The sequence below is a fragment of the Meleagris gallopavo genome, chromosome 10 (genome assembly GCF_905368555.1).
Source record: "Meleagris gallopavo chromosome 10, MGAL_WU_HG_1.1, whole genome shotgun sequence".
NCBI classification, from domain to species: Eukaryota; Metazoa; Chordata; class Aves; order Galliformes; family Phasianidae; genus Meleagris; species Meleagris gallopavo.
Window position 1 is genome coordinate 28,423,180 of NC_139413.1, and position 25,305 is coordinate 28,448,484.

Genomic DNA, 25,305 nt, shown 5'->3' on the forward strand with positions numbered 1-25,305 from the left:
ACTCTTCCCCTGCTGAACTGTGTCTTGAGGTGTTGTCTACACTTGTCCCTTACATGGGGACACAGGGTGCTGCATGGTGGGGCTGCTCCTCACCTTCAGCAGCACAAAGCTCCATGCTGCTACTGGCCATGGAAATGTCAGTTACATAGAGTGAGAGCGCTTGGCTAGGTAGTGATACTGGGCTGTGTGCTCTGCCATTCTCTTTAGGAGAGTTTTTTGGGGGGAGGTCGCATTACTTCCAGTGTAAATCTGGATATGGTGAATATCCTACCCTGGTCTAGCGAAGTGGCAGCCCTGCTCAAAGCAGGGGCCTGGAACTGAGTGGGCTTTAATGTCCCTTCCAACCAATCATTCTGTGATTCCTACTCCCATCTGCTATGACCACAGCGTCTCTGCAGTAGAATCACAGACTTGTTTTAGTTGGAAGGAACCTTTGGAGGCCATCTGGTGCCACTCACTTGCAATGGACAGGGACACCCACAGCTCCACCAGGTGCTCAGAGCCCCATCCCTGACCTCGGGTGTCTACAGAGATGGGGCACCCACCACTTCCCCATGTCCTATCGCACAGACCTGCTCAAGAGCCTGTCCCGATCATTCTTACAGCCCCTTTAGATACTGAAAGGCCACTCTCAGCTCTCCCTGGAGCCTTCTCTTCTCCAACTGCACAGCCCCAGCTCTCAGCCTGTCTTCATAGGAGAGGTGTTCCAACCTTGGGAACATTTTTGTCCTCTGGATGCGCTCCACCAGCACTGTGTCTCTCCCGTCCTGAGGACTCCACATCCAGACACAGTGCTCCAAGTGAGGTCTCACAGTGCAGAGCAGAGGGGCAGGATCACCTCCCTCACCCTGCTGACCACTCTGCTTCTGGTGCAGCCCAGAATACAGTTGGCTTTCTGGGCTGCGAGGGCACATAAGCATAACATCCCACTTCTTTTTTGAAGGTGTTAAACTGTGTGGAAAGGCCTGACAATCTGACCTGCAAAGCAAGGTGTTCAAAGCCAGAGCTTAAATAACCATCTCCTGATGGCTGCGGCCATTGTTCCATGGGGATAATGGGAACAGGGGCAGCTCATGGTGGGGATGGGGAGCTCTGATTCATAATTTGTCAGCCCACGGTGTTTACAGTACTTAGGGTGGGAAAAATACCTGTTCACAGAACTGATTCTCAGTAGGCTTTGCTTTCTACTTACCGCTATTGCTTAGTAACAGCTCTATTTTTAAATGCTAAGAGGGTATTAGGAAAAAAAAAAAAAAAAGAATGTGCTGAAAGTTCTCTCCATCTCCAGCCTTGCTGGCATTAAACATTGTGAGATGCAGGTGCTGAGCTGTGACTGCCCCACAGTCACAGAACAGGGGCTGAGTCGGGGCAGAAATCAATAAAAAAATCATCAAAAGCTGTGCCCCCATCTCTGAGAGCTCACAGCACTATGACACAAATGGGTGGCACGGTTTTGCTTTCTTTTCTCACTTGCAACTCACATCTTTAGGGGACGTGAATGTGCAGGGCCAGCAGGATCCCAGGGCTGCTGAAGAGCTGGGGTTTCTGCTAACAAGTCTCTAAGGACCTGTGCTATTACCACCTGTTGTTGTGGTTTTAGTAATTGCAATGTATTTATGTATTCTCCTCATTTGTACAAGGGATGAGGCTCATGGTATTAAATACGTGCAACAAATCAATGGTTGGTTACATACCAAAGCAAGGCTGAGGGGTTTGGTAACTGCAAAGCCACTCTGCGTGTCTTTGTGAGCATCGCTGCTACTGCAGGATGGCTCCAGTGAGGTAGCATCAAAGCAGGGCAGCGTGGTTTTAATCACTGATTTGGGGTGCAAGTGTCCAGAGGGGCTGGAGGGCGTGAGGCAGGGCACAAGTGATGAGTGTGTGCTGGTGCTGCAGTGCCTGCAGCATGCTCTGACACACACTGCTGCAGGAAGCAGCTGCTGCAGCACAGGAGGAGCCAGGCTCACTTCTCTGGCTCCGTGTGCTCTGATGGAGGATCCCCACAGCGGGGATGTGGTGGCCTCAGCTGCCGTGGATGTGGTGTGCAGGTGGGAACCTTGGCGGCACGGCTGTGCTGCATTGCCTGCATTAGCAGCAGAGCTGGGATGACCTTCATCTGCTCCTCACATGGGTGGATCTGACAGGGAAGGTCATTTCTGAACTATGGTCAAATTGGATGAAAGGATGGATTGGAAAGTCAGCCGGAATGAGGTTTGAGGGAAATGTTTGAAGATTCTGTACTGGATCTACCTGTAGAGCTCAGCTCTCTCCAGGTGGGATTAAAGCAGGGCAGATGGGCACGGCCAGGATACCAGCACAGACACAGGGAAGCGTGGGGAGGGGACAGCTCACACCTTCTTGTCTCCAGCCCAGCCCCATTCATTCTACATGCAGCACAAGTTTGCTTTCTACCTTACCTGTTACAATGTAATTTCTACTTTTTGTTTTGCGGAATCATACAGTTGTTTGATTTGGAAGGGACTTTTAGAAGTCCAACTAGTCCAACTCTCTTATTGACCTAATTTGGTGCAGTTTGACTTATTTTGTTGCAAATCAGCCCTGCAGCGTGGCACAGGGGTGCAGACACCCAACGTCACTCCAGCCCAACACCCAACCAGGGCTTGGTCCCTCGGCACCCCTCACCCCTCTGTCATTTTGCCCAGTGTCATTTTCCAAGGACTAAGAGACCTCAGATGTCTCAGAGACTTTTCCTTCAAACTGTCAGAAAGCAGATAAGCCCCGTCTGCCTGCTGGGTGCACTCGTGCACTGACATGGTGAGGGATGGTGGTGATGGTGGCAGTGATGGTAATGTTGGTGGTGGTGAAGATGGCAGTGGTGGGGTCAGAAGTGTTGATGATGGCAGTAGCAGTGATTGTGGCAGTGATGGTGGCAGTGACACACTGATCTCTGGCCCAGGCAGGGCCGCTCCTGCCCCACCACACTCCCAGCTCTGCTGTTTCCCCAAGACTCCCCAGGATCTCTGCTGAGGACAGCTCTTGTGGCAGCAGCTGTTGGTGCTTTGCCAGAAACCACCCTCTGCCAGATCTCTGGCAGCACTACAGTCACCTCCCGTAGCCCGCTAGCCTCTGCCAGCCTTGCTTTGCTTCCAGGGTTACCTGAAATTCAGCCTCAATCCACACCACCATGGCATACAACTCACCTGCTCTTCTCAGTCTAAAATTAAAGCCTTCAGAAATGGAGACTGATGATTCTGAGAGCGTGGAAAAGGATGCTCAAGGGAACTTGGCACAGCCAGAGGGAAAACTAGATTGGGAATTCTGTAGGGGAGGTTTGCAAAGCTATGCAGAGCTGTCATTTATTAAATGTAAGCAGTTGTGTCATGAGTAACTGCTGCTTCTCTATGTATTTCAGGCTCTTTAGAAATGAGAAGAAATAATCTTATTTCAGTGTTACCAGACTTAAGCCCACGGTGGTGACACTGGTGAACCCAGGTCTGCAGGATCTGCACAAGGAGCACATACACATTTCTTGTTAAATTTGCTGAAGGAATGCAATTTTAACACTTGTATTTGCCAGAATATGAATGAAAAGAAACATCAAAGGCTGCTTCTCTTCTTTGATATACTTCCATGGAAGGAATGTTTTATCCCACCTTCCTGCTCAGGGCTGGCAGCCCCAGGGTGCTGCAGGCAGGGCTCTGGCTGGTGCCCTCTGGCCAGCAGTGCTGGATGGGGAGATGCTACCAGTGGAGACTCCTCCCAGATCCCTGCTGAAGTCAAACCATTCCACACCCACTGCTAAAAGCAAGAGGTGCAGGCAGGCAGAGCTTTCCCGGATCAGATCCCACCGTGGAGGTTACAGGAGCAGCATGGGTGTCAGGTTGTCCTCTCTGAAGGATTGTCCCCACGGCACAGACATGGGGCACTCGGTGCTGGGATGACCCCTGCGGTCCTCAGCCGGCTCCTGCTGAACACAGTAAGGGAATGCGGCAGTGCTGGGGGGGCACAGAGTGAGGAGATCCTTTGCTGCCCAGGAGGGAGTCCTGCAGCACCCGCCTGGCCCAGCTCGGTACCAGTGGAGGTTCAGGTTGGATATCAGAGGAAATCTCTTCTTCCAAAGAGCAGCCAGCACCGCGCAGCTGCCCAGGAGGTGTTGGGGTCACCGTCCCTGGGGTGTTCAGAGCCGTGGGGATGCGGCACTGTAGGATGTGGTTAGTGAGCACGGTGGGATGGGTTGGAATCGGGCTCGGGGATCGTAGACCTCTTTTCCAAGATGATTCTGTGGTTCTTAGGGGACGGGGAGAGGTGGCTGGAGCGCGATGCACCAGGTGCCACCTCCGCTTGGGAGAATTCAGCGCGTTTGAAGGACTGTTGTTGGAACACCTGAGGATCTGCAGGCAGCTCAGTGACTGATGGAGCTGCGATCCGACCCACCCCAGCGGGCCGGCAGCGACGCGCGCCTCCGACACCCGCGCGTCGTGCTGCGCTCCCGCGGGGACTTGGCTGCTCCCGGGGGCGGCGGACGGCCCCGACCCGCGGCAGGGCGCCCACGCAGGGTCCTTACATCACCCCCGCTATTTTAGACCGTCACGGCGCGGTCCGGCGGGGCGATGCCGAGCTACGTCGCCGCTCCGCTCCGCATCCCCGCACCGTTCCGCGGGGTGGGCGCGGCCGCGCACGCCCCCGCCGCCAGAAGCCGCTCCGCCCCTTGCGCCGCCACCGCGGAGCGCAGCGCGGTCGCGCACCGGGACCCGCCCCAGCGCCGCCGCCTTTGTGCCCGGCGCCGCCCTACGGAGGAGGCGGATCCTGCGCGGCGGGGCCGGCGGGCGGCGAGCCCCGGGCGCGGGCAGCCCTCGGCGGCGCCCCCGCAGGCTCCGCGCCCCCGGACCGCGGCGTGGAACGCGCGCTCCCGGCTGCGGCTGTGAGTATCGGGGCGAGGAGCGGAGGGGATGCGGGCGGGAACGGGAGCGCGCGGCGGAGTCCCGCGGTGGGCGGTGGGCTGTGGAGCACGGCCCCGCCGCCTCTCGGACCCCATCGCTTTGCGGTGCGGGTTTCGTAGCCATCCCCCAGAGCTGCCGGCAGCGAGCTTGGCACAGCTCCTGGAAAATTCCGTGCCCTTGGCAGTTGCCGCACCTCGCTCCCGAAGCGTCGGGGGGACGTGGCGAGGCGCAGCGGTGCCTCCGAGGCACCTTTCGGTACCGTTCCAGAAAGCGTTTCCCATTCCCGTGTGGCTCCGACGCGACCGTCCGTCCCCCCGCGCGATCCCGCCGTTGGTGGGAGGACGGCGGTGCTGGAAGTTCCAGCGGGGACCTCGGGACAACGGGAACGAGCTCGGAGCCGCTCCCGGGGGTTTCGGGGACCTGCGGGCGCACAGCTGCGGGCACGGCGTGCTCCGGGGAGCGCCGGGCTGGGGAAGGGTGATGGCGGTGGTGGAAGCGCTGCTGGAAGTTCTCGATTGCGGGGAAATCAAGATGATGGGTGTCCGGGCATTTCAGAACGCTCTGACTCCGTCCAAACCCCTTCGTTTTGCTTCCGTGCACCTGCAAATTTCGGCTGAACCCCAGCCACGTGCACCCTTGGTTTAACCTCGGGTGCTCTGAGTAAAGACCGCGGTTAGGACCGGGTGAGATACGAAGCGTTTCCCTCCCGGCGCCGTCGCCGTGCTCAGGGCGTGCAGGGATGCTCGCCATGGCAACCCGCGCATCGCTCCGGAGCGGGGCTGTTAGGCACGGCCTGCTGCATGGAGCGCTGCTGCTGCTCCGGTTCTGAGCTGTGCGCTCTGTGCTGGCATTTATCTATTCACGCAGTCCCAGTGACCAAAGCTTTCCTCATTTTCCAGTAGTTTGTACTTTAAAAACTGCGTTAATTCAGTAGTCTTGCAATGAAATATTTCAATGAGCTATGCTGGCTTGATGTTCCCACAAACCTGAACCTTTGCATGTGATTGATGCGTCCTGCTGGTTTTCAGTATTTTTTCTTTTTAGAGATGCTTTTCTGACTTCTTTTTTTTTTTTTTTTTTTTTTTTTTTTTGTTGTCTTAATGAATACGACAAAGAACAGTGGCTGTGTGTGAAGCCAGCTCCTGCAGCTCCTTGGGGCAGAGGTGTCCAAATGGTCACAGCCAGGGCTGCTGTGTGGCTGCTGTGCTGGCTGTGGGTGCTTGTGTGGCATTGCAGGTGGATGCCCCAAGGAGGGATTGTGAGAGCTCCTGGGCAAAGGCCTGGACCCTCGGTCCTGTGGGAACTTAGACATGCTCCTCAACCACTGAATTAAAAAATGGTACCGGTGGTAGATGCTTACAGCAGGGTTTGAATGGAAGGTTGGCCATTAAAGGATGGGAATTGACGGCCTCATGCTGTGCCAGGGGTGGTCAGCTTGGATATGTGGGAAAATCGCTTTCTCTAAAGAGTGGTCAGCACTGCACAGCTGCCCAAGGATGGGGGTCACATCCCCAGGGGTGTTCAGAGCTGTGGGGATGTGGCACTAAGGGGGTGGGCTGGAATGGGCTTGGGGATCTTTGTGGGCTTTTCCAACCTCAGTGATTCCATGATTAGGTTATCCTGGAATATTTCATGCTGTTAAAGTCACAAAGCTTCAGATCAGTGAGTGATGAGTACCCCCAAAGTATTTGCATCTGTGCAGAGCTGCACTGCTCTCAGACATACCAGCGATGCACCATGCAGCAGAGGAGGGGACTTCCTCACAAACCCAGAGAATGGAGGATGAGGGCATTGCTGTGTGGGGCAGCCCCAGAGCTGTGGGGCAGCAGGGGGTGGCAAAGCACCCAGCGATAAGGTGCAGGGCTGCGTCAGCCCCATCCGGGCATCCACAGCAACAGCAGTGGAATGGGGACTGTCCCATGTGCAGCTTCAGCAGTGGCCATGGGAGATGTGAGCCGAGCACCCAACTGCTGTACCAAGCCCTATTTAAGGATTTGCAAGAGCCACCGTGTGTCTTTGGTTTTCATCTCAGCTCTCTCTAATTTTAGCATGGTTTCCGTAGGCTTTAATTTGCCGGCGCGGCAGATTGCATCAAATCCTAGCACAAGTCCTTCAGAACTGTGAGCTTCTTGACAGAGCTTGCTTTTATTTATTTTATTTTTTTCTTTTTCCCTGGGAGTGCAGCAATTTGTTGATAGCAGATAAATCCTACGTGTTCTGCTGTGCATCTTCATGGGCAGATACCTGCCTTGGAGCAGCTCGAAAGCAATATTCAGCTATGGGAGCTCTGGCTGAGTGGAATGAAATGCTGTTTTCTTCCAGTGTTTTGCTGGGGGAGAAGAAATGGAAATGAGAACTGGTGCAAAGAAATCCAAGAATGTGAATTTCTTGCTTGAACAGCATAGGAGATGGGTGATGGGCAGGAAGAACGCACTGTGTGTTAGCTGGATGAGGTGCAGGTTATTCAGGTGCTCTGTCTGGCTGCTCCTTCAGTGATGTGCTTGGGATGCAAAGATGTGCTCGTGAAACCTTTCATACTTTTCCTTTTTGCTGAAGTTGGATGCTGGTGAGATACAGAATACTCTATAAATAGAGCAGTCAGTGGCAATAGGTTGCAGGTTCTTCCTCCCCTTTTCCTTCCTCCCTTCCTCCCCTTTTCCTTCCTCCCTTCCTCCCCTTTTCCTTCCTCCCTTCCTCCCCTTTTCCTCCCTCCCCTTTTCACACAGGCTGCAGGATCCCTCAGATCTCTCAGTCCCTCCTTCTTGCTCCTCCCATGTCACTTTGTCCTCAAATATAAAAAACCCCATTCTGACGCCATCTGTTTTGTTCCCAGCACCAAGCTGCCATCTTCCCGTTGCTGATCTCTGTGTGGTAGCACCAGGGGCTGCCCTCCATCCCCACGGGCTCTTGGCCAGACACACAGGTGCAGCCCAGCACCTTCCCCTTGGTGTCTCCGTGCCTCCGCTCTGTGTGGTGTCCAGTTCTTGGTGCTCTCAGCTTAGCTGTGCCTTGGCTCTTCTGATCCATGGTGCGTGTGTCAGGCATCCCCACCTCGTAGCACACGGAAGCCTTAGCTGTTGTTACAATAAAAATTCTGAAATTTCAAAGCCTGAGTACTAAATTGGTAGCTTTCAGCAGTTCTCTAATTATGTGAGACATTTTTCGTGCTTAACAAATGGTTCTTATTCTTGCCAGCACTTCAACCTGGTGTTCTAGGACTTGTGGGTGTCAGGGAACAGAACATATTTCTGTGTCTGTGAATATGATCCCACACGTTGTCTTAAGTGGGAAAATGTTCACAGCCCTTATATGGTGAGGGATTTTTTTCTAAGCCCATCAATGCCTTCTCCTGCAACAGCAATGCAGTTCTGTCCTCAGTGCTGGGCAGGCTGGGTGCTGCTGGTGAATTCAAGATACCAAGTGCTCTTCTTCACTTCTTCATAGAACCACAGAATGGCCGAGGTCTGACGAGGCCCTAAAGATTGTTCAGTTCCAACAAGCTGCCTTGGGCACCGGGCTGCCCAGGGCCCCATCCAGCCTGGTTTTGAACACCTCCAGGGATGGGGCAGTCCATTGGATCCCATGGTTTAACCTGCTCTGGTCTTGCAGCCCACACAGAAAGTGTTGTTAGGGATGGTTGGTGCTTCCTGACCAACAGAGAAGGGCAGGAGGGTGCAGCAGGTGTTCACCTGGCACTGTGTGTCCAACTGTGCTCTTCCTGGTGCTGGGATGTTGGTGTGACAACATGGTGATGCACATCTGGGCTGTGCCACGAGGTGTTGCCTTGTGTCTGTAAAATCCGCGGGCTATCCGAGTGCCATGGGATGTTCTGCATGGATGCTGCAGGCAGAATGGTGACAAACTCAAGAAAAAAAGAAGGGATGATGAGTTCTTCAGGAAGGTGGAAGAACAGAGTTATCTTCAAAGGGCTTTTGGGGGGAAACACACATTTTTGCTTTCTGCATTCCTACCCAGTGGTGAAACATCCCCTAAATGTTTTTTGAAGTGAAGGCTTTGTGATGGTTTTGGCTATAGGGAGGAGTTGGCTTCAACCCTGCTGGCTGCAGGAGGAGCTGGGGCTGGGTGAGAAGGAAGGGCATGGCCCACATGGGGGTCTGCAGCTCCGCGTCCTCACAGTGCCCTATGGGACCACCCCTCCCCAGAGGTCGGTTCTGTGGGTCTGGGTGCCACAGACGTGCCATGGGTGATGGATGGATGGATGGATGGATGGATGGATGCATTTGTTCTCGTGGATCAAAGTTGTGATCCTGTGCACACTCGTTGCAGTACAGAGGTAGTTAGGGTCCAAGTTAATAACATTCCAAGGTTTAGCAGTTTCTTGACAGAGCTTCATCAGAGCAAATGGCTTAGCAACACAAGCAAATGGTTTTGCACTGAGGATGGGCTTTGTGTATCAAAACGGGTGGGTTGGGGATGCCATCAGTCTGCAATTTCTGGTACCTTCTTGGTGTGACAGCTGCAGGTCCACCTCCTGCCTTCTGATGGGGAGGAGCAGTGGGAATTTTGAGATGGAATTTAATCCTGATGTTTGTTTTTCCCGCATGCACTGGGATGGGCTGCCGAGGGAGGTGGTTGAGTCACCATCCCTGGATGTGTTTAAAAACCGTTTGGATGTGGTGCTCAGGGACGTGATTTAGTGGAGGGCTGTTAGGTAGGGTAGAACGGTTGGGTTGTGGTTGATCTCCATGATCTTTAAGGTCTTTTCCAACCTGAGCGATTCTACGATTCTGTGATACTTAAAAGAATAACAACTTGTAGGAGAGGTGCAAGCGAATAGATACGTTGTATATGCAGCCACATAGTGATGGGGTGAGCTAACCGCTGGGGCTGTGCGTTGTGAACCCAGTGCAGAACGTTTGCTCTTACTCTCCTTGGGGACAAAGTGACAGCCACAGCGTGCCGAGGGCCGGATCCTGGGCAGGGCTCACCGGGTGTGCTGCCTGCTAGGAGCCGTGGAGCTGAGAGCAGCGAGCTCCAACGTGCAGCTCCTGTCCCCGCTCCTGTCCCCTTTCCCGTCCCTGCTCCTCTCCAAACATGCGTGTATTTGCAAGAAGTTCCCTTAGTGCCTTAAAACGTGGTTTCCTTTATTCATTATTCCAGGGCTGCAGAAGCTTCTGCAGTATTTTTCAAAGTACTGGAGAATTTTTTTTTGTCTAGGAAAGCCACGTTTCAGGATTCCTGCAGAAGTGTGTGTGAAAGGCATGCTAAGAAATGAGCACCGAGATGCCTACCTGCACATCAGCTCACAAGTCCGTGCACAGAAACCCATTCTGTGCACTCTGCAGGGCTGACTGGTGTGAGAGCCTTCATCCTGCCTGGGAAAGGCACTCTTTGTAATGGCATGTCATTAACACTCTGCTGCTGAGTGATCATTTCCATTTATAATAGCAACGATATGTTAACTTTGACAAGTTAAGAACTAAGGCAGTGGAAGTGCCCATTGCAGCAAAGGGCTGCTGGCATTCCTCAGTCGCTGCTGCTATTTTCCAGTGGGCAGACTTAGCACAAAGAGGTGCAGTGCAAAGTGTCCTGTCCCACTCAGCCCCCATCTGAGACATCTTAGTTGTGGAGAGTCTCTCTTTGTATTTCTTGATTAATTATTCATGGAAGAATGGAAAAATGTTTGGATTTCTCCTTTGCTTCCACCCTGCTCCCTCCCCAGTCCCTCAGTTTAACTGCAAAGAGCAAAGAAAGGGCTTCCAGCACAGGTGAGAGCCTGCCCTGCCTGTGCAGCCTGCGCCATGCGGTAACTCAAAGCGCTGCTGAATTATGGCCAATCTGCAGCACATGGAGCCAAATGGGATTGCACTGCTTGGAGCCAGGCTTGGCTCTGCTCCACCGCTGTCTTTAGGAACGCCGATGCCTTGTTCAGAGTGCGGCAAGTTAGCCATACTTTGGGGTGCTCCTGGGGTTTCTTTGTTGCCTCATGTGGTGATGTTTTGGTAGGTTCTGTTGTTGTTGTGCTGGTGTGTTTTGACCACTTTCAATACTGCAGACTGTCTGTTAGCGGGAGGGCTCCTCTGTGGCCATCCTTCTCCCCACTGCTGCCAGCCCGGCCCAGCCTGGAGCCGCCTTACCTGGGGAATGGTGAGCAGGGGCAGGAGCTGTGCAGGACTTGCACCTTCTTCTGTGTGAGCTGTGAGCCTCACCCCTGCCCTGTGGCTTTGGTAGATCTGCGCCGCGTTCCCTCCCTCTGCGATGACCCACTTAGTCGCTCCTCGCTTGGAAGTGACACTCTTGCCTGTCCTTTTAGCCCTATTTTGAGCATTTGCCTTATCTAGTGTGTCCTTTCCTTTTACTTCAACGAGGGAATCATTTTTATAACTTTAGAATAGCTCTGGGAAGGCTGAAAGAGAAATAAAGTGTGTCCTTGCTGAAATATTCTGCATATTTCTGGTCCATTAGTCTGAATGTTCCGACTTTGTCAGCATGGGGCGAGCGGCATGAAAAAAACATAGCTGGTATTAATAGAAATATCAGATTAAGAGAATATGTTGAGTTTGTTCTTGGTAAGAAAGGCACGCCTGAGGTGTGGTGCCCTTTGAGAGGGAAGTTCGTAGCTGACAGGAAAGTAAAAAGAGGAATCATTGTCTTTCTAATGAGCTGATAAGCCTGAATGTTAAATCATCTCAAGGAGCCGCCTCAGCCTTCAGCCGTGCTCTTCTCCCTCTGCCTTCCAGCAGGGAACTTGCTGCCGCCTTTCGTTAGGAAAAATGCCTCAGCACTGGGTACAAAAGCTGCGCTCGGCCCCCGTCTCCAGCACACAGCCCGCGTGGATTTTCGTGTAGAAATGCACACGCGTATGTGGAATATAGAGTATATCCAGAAACATTTGAATTCACCTCGACTGTAGAGGTTGCCCCGCGATTGCCTTCCATTCCCACAACAGCGCCTGCACTGCTTTGAGCAGCAAGCAGAAGCGGAGCAGCGAGGAGCTGTCGCTCTTTCCAATACCTTGCAGCACGTGGCGGCGCCGGGGCTCCGCTTGCCCCTCCTCTGGGTGTCGGTTCCCTCTGACGGCAGCGTGCTGGAACAGACGGACCCGGGAGAGGGGCGGGCGTGCGCTCACCCACCTCGGGCTGCGGGCGGTGCGCGGGGTCCGTGCCGCCACGGGGCGGTGTGGGACAAAGCGCAGCAAAGCGAGCGGAGCGCTGCGCTCCTGCGGGCGGCGGGGGGTCGGTGCTCCTCGAAGCTTCAGAGAAGACATTCAGCAGCACGTCTGGGTCCTCCGGGCTGCGTCCAGGCGTGCGTGGTGGCGATGAGCTGCTTTTTTTCTAACCGGTTTAGTCACAATTTCTGCGTTATCTGCATCATTTTTTTAGAGGAAGTACGGTGCTGGAGGTAGGGAGGACATTTTTTCCCAGACCAGCTAGCACAAATGCATAAGCAGACCTTCTCGGGTCTTTTCCTGCTCTCTGGTTCTCTGGTCTCATGGAGAAGGTGGCACATCAGCCAAACGTCGGGTCTTCAGCAGATTTTTTCTGGATAGCAATTGCTCCTTGATAACTATTCTCTTCTGGAGACTGCTAGGACAGGGTGGGAAGGAGCAGTTCTCTGCCTGAGGTACTCATGTCTGCTGCTCTCCCATTTTGAAACCATCGTGGCGTGGCCATCCCATCAGGCTCGAGCTTTCTCCCACTCTCCTGAAAATCCAGGTGCATTTCACTGAGATGTGTGAAAGGCTGCAGCCAGGGGGAACCCCATGGACATGGGCAGGGGTGGGTGAGGGACAGACTTGGGACAGTATAGTTACAGCATGAGGGTTCCACAGGAGCACAGAGAGCCCTACGGGGATCTGGCTGGCTCGGAATATAAACATTAACACGTTCCTTGAACAAGGATGAGGAAGCTGAGAGCTCTGTGCTTTTCCTTTTTTCTGGCTCCCATGCCTCCCCCCGGTGTGTTCATAGCTGAGAGCCAGCAGCGCCCATGCAGGTGCTGCATCCTGGTGCTGGGCACAGAGGGGCCTTTGGGGCTGCAGGAGCCCGCTGTGTCCCACAGTGCTGTCCCAGGAGGATGCTTGGAAGCCGAGTGCTGGGAAAAGCTGTGGAGGTTGGGGCAATTTCCCTTGTTTTCAGACGTGAACTGTGATTTAGTATGATTACTTGATTCCTAATAAATTGTGCGGAGCTCATCTCAGCATCAAAACACATTAAGCTTTTTGCTCTGATGTCCATTACACAGGCTGATTTAATTCATCTTAGGAAGGAGTTCATGACCAGATGCACGAGACGTGGCTCTGAGATATCATGGAGCTTGTTTTGCTCTCTGGATTTACCGAGAAGGTCAAATCCTGTGTGTTTCTTATCCTCAGTCCCCCTGGGGGGTTGGACTCGATGATCTCTTGAGGTTCCTTCCAACCCCTGCGATTCTGTGGTTCATCATTTAGCTGAAGTCAGCAGAGCTGCAGAGATATGAATGAAAGTAAACTCACGTGCTATGAGAGCAATACAGGAGTGAAGGTGGGCGCACATGAGTGAACCTGCCTGAGAAGGCCATCTGCCCGTGTGTGTCAGCCACAGAGCCACTGAGGCTGGAAAAGCCCTCCAAGATCCTCCAGCCCACCCCCACCCCCACTGCCCACATCCCTCAGTGCCACATCCCACGGCTCTGAACACCCCCAGGGATGCTGACCCCCCTACCCTGGGCAGCAGAGCCCGACCCATCGCCACCCCTCACCCCAACCTCCTGCCAGAAGCTGTAGGCAGTGATGAGGTTCCCCTGAGCCTCCTCTGCCCCAGATGAACACTGCAGCCCCACAGCGCTGTGCTTCAGACCCCTCACAGAGTCGCTGCCTTTCTTGGCACCCAGTGCCTTTCTGGCAGTGAGGGGCACAACCCCAACACGCTCGTCTTTCCAATGTTTCTGCTGGAACAGCTGCTCATTAGTGATGAAAGTGGCTAAAACAGGAATTTTGAATTGAAATGGAATTAAAATACGGGGTGGTGCCTACTGACACTGTTTAACCGGAGATATAACAGGAATGCTTATTATTATTTAGGGAGTGAAAAAAGCTTGTTAGCAGGCTTCATCATGATGCTGTTCTGGAGGTGAATGTGTTTCATTATTGAAGCTACTTTGAAAGCAAAGGTAGTCTGTAGCTAAACACAATTTGAGGTAATTCTCCCACATTTTGTCTCTCCAGTTTTTGCTCTTCTTGCTTATTTTTCCACGCTGTGCTAGGACAAATGACAGATTTCCATGGCAACCCAGCATTAGGTCAGCATGCACACAAGGACCTGCATTGCTCTGCATGGGAGCCATGCTGTCCTCCTGCTGCTGCTGCCCCGTAGCAAACCTGGCTTTATTTTGCATCTTTTCTCCTTGCAGGTTCCTGTGGATGTACCGTCCCTGCCCATTTAATTTTTATTTTATAGTCGTGATGACTTTACAGTATCAGCAGTGGTTTGTAATTGATGTCCTGGAGCAATTTTATAACTTTGTGATATTTTAGCATCCTTTATACTTGTGATGTTGTGTTTGTCAGCAAGAAGAGCAAAAGCCATATTTATTTGTAATCATTTTAAGAGTCTGCCACAACATGGATTGCAGGACTCAGTGCAGATTGCAGAACGCTGCGGATAGAAAGCCCGCTTCTGCTGCGGTCCATACAGCACAGCATCGATGGTGTTGCACAGGGGGCTCAGTGAAGTTGCTGGAATTGCTTCTGCAGCCTCTGTATGGGCATACTGGTGAATATATCTTAGTTTTATCGTGCTGAGTGTTGCTGGATTCATTGCACCTAGGGCCTGCTGTCTCACTCATTTGTTTTCCCTTTCAGCAGCGTAAATCCAGTTATTTCTTGGGAGTTACTGCCTCCCTCGTGGCACACAGGGGTGCATGGAATCGCAGCAGCCTGCAGGCAGCCCAGGCGTGCTGCACGGCCCCTTAGGGCTGCTTTGTGGGCACAGCAGTGACCCGGCACCCAGGGCACGGTGTGACCTACCTGGGCTGCTGCAGCTGGCAGGGTGCGTGCAGAGCCCCAACAGACATTGCTGCCACTGAGATGGCGTGTACCGAATTCCTAAGTGGCTTTCGATGGCTGATTCCTCTGCTGTGTTTTTGCTCGCCCTGTGCAGTATGTTAATGCGAGAGAAATAAGGCCTTTCATTTCATTACCGCTGTTTGTCTGGGGTATGGCTTGTTTGTGCAAGTATGTGTGATGGCTCAAATCGTGGCAGTTGTAGGGAAGTCCCAAATACCTTAATTCTCCTAAAGCCACTGAGGGAAAGACAGAGAATTATGAGTCCCTTCATGCTTTCAGAGTCACCAACAAACTGGAACCCGATCCAAAAGTTCAGCGAGGTCACTGGCACCTGCATTGACTTGCATGAGGTTTGAATCAGGCTGCCAGCGCTTGCTTATTTAGCACAGCTCTATCAGAAGCTGTATTCTGGGCAGAGCCAAATGCAGCTTCTCAACACATGCAGCTTTTTAACAAAACCTGTGTTTGAACATGAGGTAGTGCTACAGTGTGATTGAAGCATAAAACAAGAGACCATTCAGAGATGCCTTTGACAGTTCCAAAAAACTATTCTGCACATAGTCGTGCCTGCTGTCTCCTGATAATATTTCAGGTTTTGCCCCACAAGTTTGTTTGGAAGCATCAGTTAGGACTCGGTGCCTGTAAAACCCAGTGTTGCTTGGCACTGGTGTGTGGAGAAGGAAATAATGTCTCCTTAACCCATGTTCAGCTGGATTATGTTGATCTTCAGCAAAAATGAGAGAGAGTAAAGGGGAGAAAAGAGCTCACTGTCTGAAGAGGTGAGGAAATCTGCCTGGAAAACAAGGCTCTGCTCCACAGCACAGCTTAACGTAGATGAATGCTGCTCATCCCTTTGGGTGACGAGTGCAGGTCCTCAGCGTGAGACAGCAGTTCTGGCGTGGTGGCTGTAAGCCTTTCTGCATAAGGTGACCTCTTTCCTCCTGGTTTCCCTTTTAACACCAATCATGAACCAGATTGCTCGCTGGCTGCTTGTGCCAGGCCCCTCCAGGCACAGTGACAGCTCGGAGGCAGCCCAGCTTCATGCTGCTCCTGTTTGCAGCCTCTTTGCACTGGGACAGTGCTTGGCCCAACCCGAGCCTGGCTCCCAGAGCCTTGGGGGCTTTCTGCAGAGCTGACGGGTAGCTAATGGAATCGTAAAGTCATTCAGGTTGGAAAAGCAGGAGCTGTGAGCTCCCCTACATGGGTGTGAAGGGTGCTGTGAGATGACTCTTGGAGGCTGCTTGGTGCTGGGGATGGGGCCCTGCTCCGGGCTGGCAGCGTCTCTGATGAGCAGGGAGTGCAGAAAACAGCAGTGAGGAGCTGGCCTGAGCTGTCAGCTCTCATGGCATGGAGCTGTGGTGGCTTGGTTGTCTCCTTGCCTGTGCCACTGTGTCCTTTCGCCTGGCTTATTCTCCCTACCTTCAGCAGCAGGAAAGTGCTTTGAGCCACGAGAAACCTAACAGTTGTGGGAAACCCTTGAAGCTCTGCCAGTACTTTTTAATAGATGATAGCTGGATCTTTTCAGTATTTTTAATGCCACGTTCATTTCTTGATGAGCAATTCAGAGCTGCATTCTGCTGTTCTCTGTCCTGACGCTCGGTGCATTACTTGCCTCAGACTGGCACTCCTCTCCCAGTGACAGTGCAGGGGAGCACTGAGGCTCTGCCAGCAGCGTGGTCCAGCTCTTGTGTCAGCCAGAGTGTATTCCAAGGCTCGAACACGACGACTAAATATTTTAGCAGTCTGAACCCACGTGTCTTCAGCACTAGTTTTTTTTTCTTTGAATGTAAATTGCAGACACTGATATCTAAAAATATTTGGGATCCAGCAGTTGGACCCTTTGGGTTTGGTCAGAATGACCTCCGTTGTAAGTTGAGGGTATCTAACGTTGGGCTTGGTGGCTGAATGAGTGTTTTTTACATATTCTGAGCCCTTCCACCTGAAAATGACAGCTGTACCCAGCAGCCCGGCCAGCCGTGGGGGGAGCAGCGCGCGGTGCCCTGAGCAGCCATGTATGGCTCCAGCTGGGACAGGAGCTGGCATCCAGCTGAACCACTGCTCTTCACGCCGTGCCAGGTGCTCCCCTTGAAGCAGCAGCTTTGTCCTTTTTCTGCTCTCTGCCATTAAAAATAATTGTTTCTAATCTTGAAGATTTTACTCAAGGGACGTTTTACCCCGACGAGATTCTTGTGAAAGCTGAACTCAGTGCCTTTGGACTCAGTGGATGAAGGAGGGGGGAAGGGAACCAAAATTAACGGTGTGATATTTAATATTTAAGCACACTTTAAATGTCATTTGGTGGACCAATATAATTATTATATAATTTTTTAAAATATAATTAATTACTGTTGGAGTAAAGATACCTGCAGCGTTCTTCATAATGGACTTCTTCTGAACTTAACAATCTGTTAAAGCATTTAAACAACTTCAGAAGTGATCCGCAGCCACTGTAATCGTCTCAGCAAGGCTTTATTGATTTTAACAGTTTACAATCATACTTCTAATTCAACTGCTTTTAAAAATATTCTTCTTGGTTTTGGTGGAAGGAAACTTTCTCCTAGGAAGAGTGAAATTGCCGTAAAAGCCATGTTATTAAGTCTTCTGAGTATTTAATTTCACTCATTGCACTTGTTAATTGCAGCCTTGCAAGACAATGGCACGTCCCACTCATGTACAGGATTCATTGTAGCTGATGGATGTCGAGGGAAGAGTCTGGAGATGCGTCAGTGAGGTCTGTGGCTCTGTGAAGCTGACACACTTAGAGTTAAAAGGAGTTACAGATGAGAGGGTGTCACTAAATGTCCTTCTAACTAACTTCAACTTCATCCTTCTGGGCCAAAAGGATGAAGGGGAGCTCCAGGACTGTGCTGCTCAGCCCAGGGATGGGATTCAGGATTCTTCCACTATTCCTGTTCGCTTTCCTCTCGAGCCAAATGGATGATGCATCTTATCTGCCATAAAGTCATGATTAATGAAAGACCTACAGCCCAGTTCAGCACATCTGAGCGTTCCTCACTGCTTTTAATTGACTTACCCAGCATCCAGCGTGACATGCTGCACTTGGATGGGTTCCTTTAGTCCCCTCCCTTCGAACGGTTCTTTTTCTGCTAACATCTCACGTTTGACGTTGAATCTCTTGAAGCTTTATTAGGAAGAAATGAGCTTCCATGAGATCTGAGCTGAGCAGAATGGAGATTTGGATCTGATCCTAATTTGAGAGAGCGCTGTTGCAGCTCACGCTCGGAGACGTGGCTCTCATTAATCAACCCCCCCAGCCTGGATCGCCAGAGCCTCCTCCTGCAGGACATCCATCAGCTGCAGGGCGTGCAGGCAGAGCGGGCTGATGGCTTCATTCTGATTTTCATCATCTATTTTTATTCCAAACGCTATAATACCCCAAACAAATGTTGCTGTCCGCTGCCCCAGAATCGTACTGCAGCACCGTGCCCAGACAGCAGCAGGGACTCCTCTCCTTTCTCCACACCGTTCCCTCACTGCTCTTAAGAGTACAGAGCAGTTCTGTGCAGATTGCAGCCCTTTCATGTAGCTTTATTGCCTCTGATGCACACCTGAGCTGTTCTGAATGCAGAGAGAGAATGCCGATCTGCCTGTTGACACTTCAGGTCCCACAGATCTCTGGGATCACAACTTCCACCTCTAAATTCCCAATTTCTGTAGCGTACTTCATTGCACAATTTCAGTCTGTAACACTGCAGAGTCTTTTACCACTGATCACCTTTTCTCTGGTTCTATTGCATACAAACTTTAAGTCTCTGCGAAGATTTCTTGTTGATGAGATGAACAGCCTTTCCAACTAGAAAGTTCCTTTCTGGTGCTTGATTCGTCTCCTGTCCCTTCCCTGAACTTCATCCGTTTTTTTCCCATGCTTTTCTTTAATTGTGGGCACGAAGCCCGGAGTTAATAGAACCTCTCTATTCCAATACAGTGTTGCCTTATTTACACTTCCAAGGGCTGCAGGAGTTCACTGCACCACATGATTGCACTGTGATTTCTGTAACCCCTGCCTGGTGAAGCTCGCTGCTTTCCATGCCAGATTCCTCTGCTGCCCCGGCTCTGCTTGCACTGCTTGTGCTTCTTGTGCACCGACAGGGCAGTGCTTGGGTGCAGTGTAACGTGTGCTCTTTGCTTGTTCCTTCTTGTCCAACCAAGGACAGTCACCTGCTCCCGTTGTTATTTTCAGCTCAGCTATTTTTAATTCCCTTGCACATAACGATTTCATGCCTTATGTCATTGGAGAAGAGGTGAAGTAACAAAAGGCTGAAGTCTGGGGCTTGGATTCGAACCACACTCCTGTGCTGGCTCCCCATTGACAGCTGGGCTCCTGTTCTAAAGTTTTCTGTTGTCAGTTTCAAGTCCACTTGCTGTAATGTCCTGGTTTTGTAACGCCCCTCTTTCTCTTTCAAAGGCCTTCCGGCAGCAAATGCAGCGCCTGCTGGTCGCATTGCATCACCACTGGCACTGTTATCCCTGCTCCTGTGATCGCAGCAGAAGAAATTTGCCTGGCTAACTCGATGCAGTGCTTTTAATTCACGCGTGTACTGGCACTTACTTTGTTAAGCCTCTGTAATTCTTTATAAATAACGTTGCCCACTGCTTATTGCATCGTGCCGTGCAGGATCGGTGTCAGGCTGCCAGCCTGTAGCTGCTTTTTTCTCTATTACTCACTGGGTTCAGCAGCTGCTCGGTCCGTTCTAATTCTCACCAAGGAACTGATGTATGTCGCACGAGAGGTGATTGTAGTTTTGTCTGTAACCAGCTGGTCTGGAGCATGAGGACTGATGTCAAAGACTCCTGAAGCATGCAGACAATCTGAAGACGTTGCCTTTTGAAAAGGAGTAGAAATGCACAGAGAAGGATGGCTGTGCTTTCCTGATAGGTCTTTCTGAAATAAACCCTCAGGTTCCCGTCAATTAAGCCGATGTTGGACTGGCCTACAGAGGCAGCAATATATTCCTTGCTCAGATAAGCCATCAGTTTCTTTTACTTCTACATTTGTTCCCATCAGCAGCAGTGGGCACCAGGACCGGTGCTCTGGGCCGGCTCTGGGCAGCGAGCAGTTCTGCAGGGAGCGGCTGCTGTGTGTGCTGAGTCTGCTGGGTCTGCAGAGCAAGAAAATGCTATTTTAAGAAAGGAAGAGAAATCCTCCCGGCTGCTCAGCGACTGAAAATACTCTGCAGCTCCTGCCGGGCTGTGCTGAGGTGTGCTTTGGTCACAGGGCACCGTTTTCCATGTTTCCCCAGTGTTTGGTGAAACTGAGAAGCAAATTGATGTGAAGCCGAAGCTCTGGGTTAGTCCACTGGAGTAACGCAACGCTGGGCTCCTCTCCTACGGCGGCTGCTCTTTTTTGACATTGCCATAGTGTGGGGAATGTGTTGCATAGAAACTGCAGAATTGCAGAGCTGTCATCTGCCCATCGTCCCAAAGGAGGAGACACTGGAAACGCATTGCCCTGCGCCTGGGCTCACCACGTGTTTCTGCAGTGCTCTGAGCCTCGCCGTGCTGAGCTGAGCGAGAGCGCCGTTCCAGATACAGAAAACTCTGCTAAATAAGAAATACGATAGAAACATAATCCCAGAGCAGCTCCAGGGAAAGGGAAATGTGTCCTTTTTACCTTTTTATTTTGTAACCGAGCTGCTGAGAACAAGGGGAGTGGGAAAGAAATTCATTCTCAGGCATTTTGTTACTGCCATTGTCTTTGCAAAAGAAAGTTCATTGCTGGCATTTCTGTGAGATAGAGAGGGAAGAGATTCCTATAGGAAGCAAAGTAAGAGAGAAAGGGAAGATTTTATCTTTTCCTGTGCCAAAGAGAAGAGTAACCTCAGGACAACGCCCCTGGGTGAGGGCTGGGCCTTTGGTTTCCAGATCCCTAGAGACTAATTGGAATAATTAATGAGAAGTATTTTGGCTACATGGAATCTACTTGGATGTTTTGTCTGCTTTATTTTTATCTTTTTATCCTTTGTTTCAAGCTTTGCTCTTCAGCTTTGTTTAAGTTGGTCGAGCTGTCGGTGTGAAGTCAGTTTAAAGTGGCACTCTGGTTAAGCAGCTAAGCCCAGGCTACTCTCGTCCTGCCTCCACAGAATCACAGAATGGCCAGGGTTAGAAGGGACTTCAAGGATCATGAATCCAGACCCCCCGCCACGTGCAGGCCACCAACCTCCCCATTCAGTAGCAGCCCAGGCTGCCCAGGGCCCCATCCAACCTGGCCTTGAACACCTCCAGGGATGGACGGGGCATCCACAGCCTCTCTGGGCAGCTGTTCCAGCACCTCACCACTCTCATAGCAAAGAACTTCCCCCTGACATCCAACCTACATCTTCCCTCCTCCAACTTAAAACCATTTCCCTTGTCCTGCTGTTATCTACCCTTTCAAAGAGTTGATTCCCCTCCAGCCCATGCTGGGAGGTGGTAAGGGCCTTCCTGGCATGCTCTAATGGGAGCCTTAAACCTTTACAGAAGTTGTTTTTTGTTTGTTTGTTTTATAAAAAAAAATGGAATTGCTGTATCCACGTGATAACATTCATCTAAAAGATCAGATTTCTATTCTCAGCTTTTAGTACCTCTGAAATTTGAGGAGAATGGGAGGAGAGGGGCAGGATTCCTCACCCCTGTCACGCCTGCATTTTGCTTTCTCTGAGTGCTGGTTCCTCCCCAGGATCAGCTCTGACTGCACCGGGTTCCTTTCTGGGTTGCAGCCTGTTTCACTTTCTGCCAGATGGAACATAATCCACAGGCGTCAGGAGTCCTATGCCATCCTTGTCTGCACTGTACGGGTACTGGATAGCATGAGTTAGCTCACAGTGAACACATCTGTATTCAAAAAATACAGTGTGGGACTGTCTGTACACAGCAGAGAGAGAGAGAGCCCAAAGTTGCACAGCGGCTGGGATGCTCTGTAGCTGCCTCAGGTTGTGTGTGTGGGCAGCCCAGTGCTGGCTGCCCCAGGGCGCAGTGTTGGGCAGTGCTGGTATGGCAGTGCAGCTCTGTGGGGTTGGGCAGTGCTGGTATAGCAGTGCAGCTCTGTGGGGCCGGGCAGTGCTGGTATGGCAGTGCAGCTCTGTGGGGCCGGGCAGTGCTGGTATGGCAGTGCAGCTCTGTGGGGCCGGGCAGTGCTGGTTTGGAGGCATCAGTCTGCAGGGCCGTCTGGTGGTCTGGCACTGATGTACGGCAGCCCTGTGGCTGCGGGCAGCTCTCTAGGAACCGTGCTGGAGGCGGGCAGCCTGGCTGAGAGCTTTCCTAGAAGTCATTCAGCCTGGCTGAGGACGGGCAGCCCTCCACAGGTCACCTCTCCCTTTCTCCGTCTCTTCTTCATGCCCTGTCCTCCTTGCTTGGTAACAGGAGCATCCTTTACAGGTCCAGCTTGCATTCAATTATTGCTGGCAGCTGTGAATGTTAAATAACATTAGAAAGCATCTGAGACAGCGCAGAAATCCAAGTGGTGAAGTAATTCTCCTTTTGGATCTGACCCAGAACTTCTAGTCGGTGCCTTGTGATGTGTGTGAGGAGAATGTCAATCGGTTGGAGCAAATGGCTGCTGACAGATACACATGCACATCACAGCCCCAAAGTGCTCAGAGTTATGGAGGGCTCTGAAACACTCGTGAATGGCTGCTTTTTGCCGGCCTGTGATGGAAACAAAATGGATCATTAATATTTAACATAGAACCTGATCTTTTTTTTTTTTTTTTTTTTTTTTTTTAACTGTGAGTTGGAATGGAAAAAAGGAGAAATGACTTCTTTTTTATTGCCAGCTGGAGAAGGCTGGCTGGTGCTTTTATGGGAGAGTTGAGATGTTTGCAGCTTTTCAGATTTGGGCAGTGTGGCAGGGCTGGGAGCGGAGCAGGGCAGCCCAGGAGCAGCCTCTCAGAAGCCATGCACTGCTGCCCTGCGCTGGGGGAGGCTGCTGAGCGGAGCAGCCGTGCGGACATGCATAGCCAAAGGCAGTACCGATGTTCGGTGGGGGTTTTACATCAGTGGATAAAGATGGACTGTGCCAAGTGATAGAATAGTCTGTAATTTCCTTTGGAAATTTGGAGTGTGACACAGGATGCATCACATCTCTGCTGCTTGTGCTGAGGGAGAAAATAGGAGCTGGCAGCTGACGGGAGAGCTGGGGACGTGCCGCAGCACTGGGAGTCTGCGCTTATGGCTGTTGATCACGACATAGGTTTGTAATATAGTTTAAATTGATGACAAGTAAATTGCGTATTGAATTGGCTCTGCGGTGTCTCTCTGTGGTTTCTTGTGTGACAGGAAAAAGCCACGGTGGTTTACAGAAGTCCTTTGTGTGATCCATTGCAGCGCCGTTGAGCCGCATCGTTCATTTTGCCTTGAGTGGGGCTGACACAGCGCAGTGCTGGGCCTCAGCACGGCCCTCAGCTGCACCCACACGCAGCACTGCTGTGGGACCTTCAGCACCTGACCTCGACTGCCCTGCTTTCTGGAAATACAGATCTCCTTCAGTGGAGAGCCGCTCTCCTCAGGTGTCCCAGGGGCTGAAACCCACCACGTCAGCCCAAAGGCTTGAGAGCTACAAGGTTCCACCTGTTCTGTAAGAGGGACCCGTGTAATCCCCATTACTGTCACCTGGAGTTCTGCATAGACGGTGCGCAGGGAAAAAATCAAGAACTTGGATATTGTTAATGTCAAAATGAATATGAAGTTATTGATGTCTTTTAATTCTTAAGCAACAAATATTGCTACAAAAATGATTTTTGTTTTCTCCAATGTCTCTCCAGTTACAATGGGACAAATCTTTGTATAAAAATATGAATACCTTAGTATATAAACATAACAAGAAGTAATAAATACGTACAATGTAAGTAATACATAAATGTAAATACAAACACAGAGATTTCATATGATGGTGGGGTCACATCCCTGGGGGTGTTCCGGAGCCGTGGGTGTGGCAATGAGGGCTGTGGGCAGTGGGCTGGGGGGTCTCAGAGGGCTTTTCCAACCTAAATGACTCCGTGTGATGTGGCAGTGTTCTAGCCATACTGATGGCCCTGGTTGCTAGTGAGGAGCATGCACTGAATTACAAGCCAATTTTACTCTGTTTTTTAATTAAATGAAAGCTAAATATAAATTCTGACAATCATTAATCAGCAGTTTGATGAAAAACTATTAACATCAGATGGCTGGCAGTCCATCAGGGGTGTCTGTGGCATCTCTGGGCTCCCTAAGTTTCTCTCTCAGCACCTCGGTTGGTTTGTCAGTAATGTGGGGTTGTTCCGGTTGTCTGTGGGCACTGCTCGAGTGGTTTCAGTGAAGGAAATCCACTCCCAGAGGCTGGAAACCCGCGGCGAGGCAGGCCTGCTCGGCAACCTGTGGCTGAGGCACAGCAGTGCAGCGAACCGTGCTGCCCGAGCAGTGCTGCTGGAGCTGATAGCCCCTGGTCTGGCAGGAGAGATGTCTGCACTCTGAGAATGTGTAGGTTGTGTCAGCCCGCTGTGTGCCTCCTCTTCAGGCAGCGTGGGGAGCAGGACAGCCCTCTGCCTGCAGGGGATGGGGCTGAGCAGGGCCACTGACAGCCCTGGTGCCATGACAGCACTGAACACCAGCATGGGACGAGCCAGCGTGCTTCCAAGTGCCACACACCACACTTTGAAATAAATACCAGTTTAATTAGTGGAACAATTTCAATAGAGAAATTCAATCAGGGATGGAGCTGGCTGTGTGCTCACATCTGTGTTTCCCTGATGTCAGCTAAAGGCTCCGTGATGGGAGCCCCGTTGTTTTCATTTGGCTCTCTGTGGTCAGACAGGCCCACAGCACAGAGCAGTACCTGCTGGTGGGAGAACCTCTGTGAGTGATGGAGATGTGGGTGCTGGGGAGCTGCTGCACGCCATGTGCCACAGGGCCAGGAATGAGTGCAGGTCTCCAGATCTCAGCCCCGTGCCTTAGCTGTGAGGTAGCATTTCCCTCCTGTTCTGATTTCAGCTGTTCAGGTGTGCTTTGCTTCAATAAATAACCTCCTAATGGGAAAGGATTGCTATTTTGTCAGTGTGCCAGAGATGAACAGGGCACAAAGATAATTCTATACACGGAGTGAAAAAAAAAAAAAAAAAGTAAGGCTATTGTGTGACCACAAAGTTAAGTGGCTGATTATTCTGCTAACGATGCATTCTACTTGAGAGCCTCTGATGAAAGTGAAACTACGGACAGATTGTTTTAGTCATTCCACAGCAAAAATGTGATCTGACAGCTCTGGACTGCAAATTAACTGTATTTTCCTGATCTGTGACCTTCTGACATGACTGTAGCAGCTGTCGCAAGTCGAGCCCCCAGGGGACCGCGCTGGTCTTGGGGTGGCTGAGGGTGGGCGGCTGGAGGAAGGCCTTGTGTGAATTAGCCATACAGTGATGGCTGCTCCAA

General features: G+C 51.4%; 1 protein-coding gene across 11 annotated transcripts in view; it reads left to right on the forward strand.

Moving 5' to 3' along the window:
* Positions 1 to 25,305, forward strand: part of LRRC7 (leucine rich repeat containing 7) — a 187,749-nt gene that overhangs the window by 60,085 nt on the left and 102,359 nt on the right. For 5 of the 11 annotated variants that reach the window (XR_014885330.1, XM_085232158.1, XM_085232161.1 and 2 more), the window contains exon 1: positions 4,659 to 4,882. The exons of 2 other annotated variants lie outside the window; for them this stretch is intronic. The gene's annotated coding sequence lies outside the window, so the exon portion shown is untranslated. Of the gene's footprint in view, positions 1 to 4,658; positions 4,883 to 25,305 lie in introns of those variants that run through there. 4 more of the 11 variants (XM_085232166.1, XM_085232162.1, XM_085232165.1 and 1 more) reach the window with 2 other exon arrangements.